Below are 6,000 nucleotides of genomic sequence, written 5' to 3'. Positions count from 1 at the left end.
TAAACACAAAAACCTTTTTAGAAGGTTGAGAAAATTTTCCAGATAGAGAACAAAAAGAGGTGAAAAAATATATATATATGAAATGTAGAAGACCAGTTCAGGAGGGCCAATATTGGAATAATTAAAATCCAGAAAGTAAAAAATAGAGAAAATGGAGGTGAGGAAATCATTATATTATAGAGGTAGCTCTAGAAAATTTTCTCCAAACTGAAGATGAGTTTCCAGTTTCTCAAACTGAGTTTGGAGTTTCCAGTTTCTCCAAACTGAAGATGAGAACCCAGCACAGTGAATGGAAACAGATTTATTCAAAGACACACTGAGGACACAGGTGTCTAAACACTTCCAGAGAGAAAAACCAGGGTTCTATAAACAGGAAACAAAATGGCTTTGGCCTTTTCAACATCAGCTAGAAGACAATGGAGTAAGGCTTCAAGATTCAAAAGGAAAATTATTTCCAACTTGGAACTCTATACCTCATCAAACTGCCAATTAAATAAGAGGCATTTTTAGAAATACAAGGTCTTAAAAAGTTTACCTCAAATATCTCCTCTCAGAAAGCTATGAACCTAAGGTTGTTTTCTATGTCTGTGAGTCTGTTTGCTTTGTAAGTTCATTCGTATTACATTTTAGATTCCACATATAAGTGATATCATATGATATTTATCTTCCTCTGTCTGACTTACTTCACTTAATATGATAACCTCTAGGTCCATCCATGTTACTGTGAATGGCATTATTTCATTCTTTTTTATGGCTGAGTGACATTCTGTTATATATATAGTCCCCTCAAGCCACTTGTCTATTGATGGGCTCTTGGGTTGTTTCCATGTCCTGAGATTACCAAAAGGGAAAGGGAGACAGGGAGGGATAAATTAGGTGTATGAGATTAACACATACAAACTATTATAATACATGAAATAGATAAGCAACAAGGGCTTACTGTATAGCACAGGGAACTATATTCAATATTTTGTAGTAACCTGTAATGGAAAATAATCTGAAAAAAAAATATATATATAACTGAGTCACTTTGCTGTACACCTGAAACTAACACACTACTGTAAATCAACTACACTTCATTTTATCCTTTTTTTTAGGCTGCGCCGCACAGTTTGTGGGATCTTATTTCCCTGACCAGGGATGGAACCTGCACCCCCTGCAGTGGGAGCGCAGAGTCTTAACCACTGGACCGCCAGGGAAGTCCCTAACTATATTTCAGTAATAATAATAATAAAAAAAGGAAGCTATGAGCAGATGTTCCCCCAAATAAGGTAGTGAAGAAGACACAGGATGTCAGAAACAAGAGATTCAACACAGGTGAAAAGTGCAGAGAAGCCTCTAGATGATGGGGACCGGAAAGCCCACAGCACGAGCTGAGCAGCTGGCCTTGCCATCAACCAGTCCAGGACGGAGAGTCAGAAATCTGCAAGGGACTTTCAGTCAAGTCAGTTGGTAGAGTACTAATACGGGTGATAGTATTAAGAGGAATTTACACAAATGAGGTAGAGTTTGGGAATAAGGGATGAATACTTAGAAATGAAGCAAAAAATAAAATGATAAATCAATATCCCTTACTAATTCCAAGAAAAACTATGCAGGAAAAAATACTAACCATGGCGCACTGTGAATAGCATTTATTTTGTTATGATGACATAAGAATCCTTTCAATATATGACATTAAAGCACAGGCAATGAAAGAAAAAATAGATAATTGGACTACATCAAAGATAAAAACTGTGTATCTAAAGACACAATCAACAGAGTGAATAGGTTACCCACAGAATGGAAGAAAATATTTGCAAATAATGTATCCAATAAGGAATTAACATCCAGAATATACAAAGAACTCCTACAACCCAACAGCAACAAAAAACAGATGACTTAATTTTAAAATGGGCAAAGGACTAGAACAGTCATTTCTCCTAAGAAGATATACAAATGGCCAATAAGCGCGTGAAATGATGTGCAACATCACTATCAAAGAAATGCCAATCAAAACCTCAATGAGGAGACTTCCCTGGCAGTCCAGAGGTTGATACTGGACTGCAGGGAGCATGGGTTCGATCCCTGGTCTGGGAAGATCCCACATGTAGTGCAGTGAGGCCAAAACAACAACAACAACAAACAAAAAACCCCCCACAAAACCCACAATGAGATACCACCTCATACCTGTTAGGACAGCTGCTATAAAAAAAGAAACAAATAACAAGTGTTGGCAAAGATATGATCCCTTGTGCACCATTTGTAAAATGTAAAATGGTGCAACTACTGTGGAAAATAGTATGGTAAGTCCTCAAAAACTAAAAATGGAATTACCATATGATCCAGCAACTTTACTTATGGGTATGTTACAGCAAAGAATTGAAAGCAGAGACTTGAAGAGACATCTGTACACCCATGCTCACAGCAGCATTATTCGTCATAGCCAAGAGGTGGAAGCAACCCATGTGTCCACGGACAGATGAATGGATAAACACAGTGTGGAATACATATGTAATGGGATATTATTCATCCTTAAAAGGAAGGAAATTCTGCAACCCGCTACAACATGGATGATCATTGAGGACATTATGCCAGTGAAATTAACCAGTCATAAAAGGGCAAATGCTGTATAATTCCATTTATATGAGGTACCTAGAGTAGTCAAATTCATAGAGACAGAATTTAGAATGTGGTTGCCAGGGGTTGGGGACAAAGGAGAATGGGGAGTTATTTAATGAGTACAGAGTTGCAGTTTGCAAGATGAAAAGAGTTCTAGAGATGGGTAGTGGTGATGGTTATGCAACAATGTGAATGTACTTAATGTCACTGAAATGCACACTTTAAAACAGGTAAATTTTATGTTATACATATCTTACTACAACTAAAAATAATTTTAAAAATTTAAAAACTTTTAAAAATCAAATAATCACAACCATTTTGGAAGGATGGGTGAGGGCTGACAGAGAGTGAGTGTGTGGGCGTCTTGTGTGTGCGTATCTGTGGGTGCAGATGGGGTGGCAGTGAGAGAGTTAAATCCTTGTCTTGGTGAGAAGTCAAAAGATAGAGCCTGAAATTGAAAGATCAAGAAATAGAGATGTGTGTTATTTAACGATAGGGAGGTAAATACCAAAAGAATCAGCTAAAAGATTTGAAAGTGCCTCTTGGGAGAGAAATGGAGGTAGGGAGTGAACGACTTAAGTTTTTCATAACAAGCTTGCAGAACTATTTGATTCTTTAAACTAAGTGAAGTAAAACTCTAAGAAAAAATAAAATAAAAACTAAACCAAAATAAAAGCAAATAGAAAATTGCTGAGCCTCCTTTAGAAGGCCCTGTGACTCAGGCGATGGGCACCCAGGGCCTGGCAACCTCCCAGTCAACTTGAGGAGCCTGTTGTCAGGGGCAGAGTGGCCAGGGCTCCTGCCCCCCATCCTTTTCCCCAGATTAGACGGGCGACGCAGAGCTGGTGGCCCTGAGAGAAGCAAGACACACCTGGATAGACGGAGGAGCATTGTTTATTTGAATAAGCACATATTTATTTCAACGTGTATTGGAAAATATGATTAGCATATCAAACCTGTGATTTCATGGATATTATTGCTTAGGATGAAGTGAAGTTTATTAAGTGAAAGGATTTAAAGGAAAATACTAGGATGGCAGTGAGGAGGAAAGTGGAAATGGAGAAAGTCAGTCCCCAGGGACAAGAACGACTGACTGGTCATGGGAAATACTGACCTAGTCCAACCCTCATGCTAGCGATGGGGAGCCCAAGTCCAGAGAGGAAAAGGGACCTGCCCAGCGTCCTACAGCAAGGCAGTGAAGGAGGCAGTTGTGACTCTCCTGAGAGCATCCGGCCAGGAGCCAGGAAACCAACACTGGGTTTGTCTTGCTCTGCTCTGGTCAGCTCTGAAACCCTGAAGCCTCCTCATCCTCCCAGTTCCTGGGTATCTTCCTCTGTATGATGAATGGGGTTCTGCAGCTAACGGCAATAACGTTCACGATAATTGCAGAGAATCCTTATGGAGTGCTTACTATGTACCAGAAAAGACAACAGCAATATAATAGCAAACACCTATATAAGGTATACTATGTACAGAAAACTCTTCTAAACACTAATATTAACATATTTCATCCTCACTAATCCTATGAGATAATGTGGCAGCCAGTCTCCGAGATGGCTCACAGTGATTTTTGCCTCCTGGCTGTCACTTTCCCATGTAGTCCTTCCCACATGCACATGGAATAGGGCTGACGTGTGAAACCAATAGGATACTGCTGAAATGATGGAGTGTGACCTCCCTAGTTAGGTCATCAAAGACATTGTGACTTCCTCCTTGCTTTTTCTCTCTCCCTCTTGGATGGCAGAAGCTGGCTGCCAGGTCATAAGGACACTCAAGCTGTCCTATGGAGAAATCCGTGTGGTGAAAAACTGAGTCCTCCTGCCAACAGCCAACATGAACTTGCCAGCCATGTGAATGAGCCAACCCAGACCCTCCAGCCTCAGTTAAACCTTCAGAAGACTACAGCCTGGCCAACATCTTGTCCCAACTAAGTTGCTCCCAAATTCCTGACCCACAGACACTGTGAGGGATAATAAATATTTGTTGTTGATTTTGAGTGGCTAAGTTTTGGGGTATTTTATTATGCAGCAATAGGCAATTAATACTACTAGGTAACACTCTGCCGGGAAAGAAAGAGAGAGACAGACAGGTAGACAGGCAGACACAGGGACAGTGGCAAAGAGAAATTGGCCATTGGTTCCCAGTACAGCATGATGGACTTAGGCTAGACTGCTGTAAAGTGAAGGCAGTGGCCAGCGGGACAGCTCTGCTGCCCTTGCAGCTCAGCTGTGGTTAGCTTGGGGCCACTGGCCTCTGACACTGGCTGGGTGGTCGACGCAGACTTGGACACCTGGGGGTGGGGTTGTGGTGCCTGTGGGCACCCCCTCTCTGGGGCTCTCATCACCCTGCACTGACACTGTGTGTCCCCAGACCAGAGATCCTCAAGGGCAGGGATGGGGTCTTGCTCATCGGTGCCCCTTGCCCAGCACAAGGCTGGCCAGAGCAGGCGGGGGGAGGTGCATATGCAGAAGGCTCTCTGGCCCTGGCCCTGAAGAGAATTCATATGGTCACACTACCCTTTAACAAGTTATCACTGAGGACACAGCAGGGACCAGGATGACCCAGTTTCTGACTTGAGCAGCTCCTTATTGGATGGAGGATCCAATAATGATAGCCCAGCGTGATCAGAGAGATTGGGACATAGAGTTTTGTAGGAGGCCAGAGGAGCAGGGAGGACCTCTCTAGACGAGGAGGAATGTGAGCTGAGGCCCAAAGGATGCATTAGAAGTCAGCCAGCACAAGAGTGTTCTCAGCAGAGGGTACAGACTGGCAGAGGCCTGAGGCCTGAGCCTCTCCTGGGGCACAGAGTGAGGGAGCAGAACGTGTAAGGGCTGGGCCACTGGCCTCTGGTGGCTCTGAAGGTAGGACACAGAAACTTGGGATGGGCAGGGTGACATGCTAACAGCTGGTAGAATGTTACCTGTTTCTGTCTCGTGGGGAATTCATTGCACTTGGGGTTGGGTTTGAGGGTTTTCTTTGGAAACCCAGGACTGGATGAGGCCTGTATGCTTGAGTCGCCTAGGATGGAGAGAGAGGACAGGTGAGGACAAGAAGCCACTTGGGAACAAGTTGTATAAGGACCTCAGTGTCCATTTGGTGTATGGTGTGTGTCAAAGGTTGGGCTTTCTTCATTTGCCCCTCACTGGAATTAACCAACTTAGGTGCCCTGAAAAATTCCTAGTTCTGCCCTCTGGGTTCAAGGACTAGCCCTGCCATTCACTAGCTGTATGACCTCTGCACCCCTTAGTTCGCTCATCTGTAGAATGGGGTCAACATAAAACCTGCCTCATGGAGATGCTGTAAGGATTAAATGAGTTAAAGCGTTTAAAATACCTAGACGGTGCCTGACCCCCTCCCCCCACCCCAGCAAGTGTACAATAAGTATTAGCTATCATTATC

Source organism: Hippopotamus amphibius, chromosome 1, assembly GCF_030028045.1.
Source record: "Hippopotamus amphibius kiboko isolate mHipAmp2 chromosome 1, mHipAmp2.hap2, whole genome shotgun sequence".
Classification (NCBI taxonomy): Eukaryota; Metazoa; Chordata; class Mammalia; order Artiodactyla; family Hippopotamidae; genus Hippopotamus; species Hippopotamus amphibius.
Note: the sequence above shows the minus strand (reverse complement) of the source record.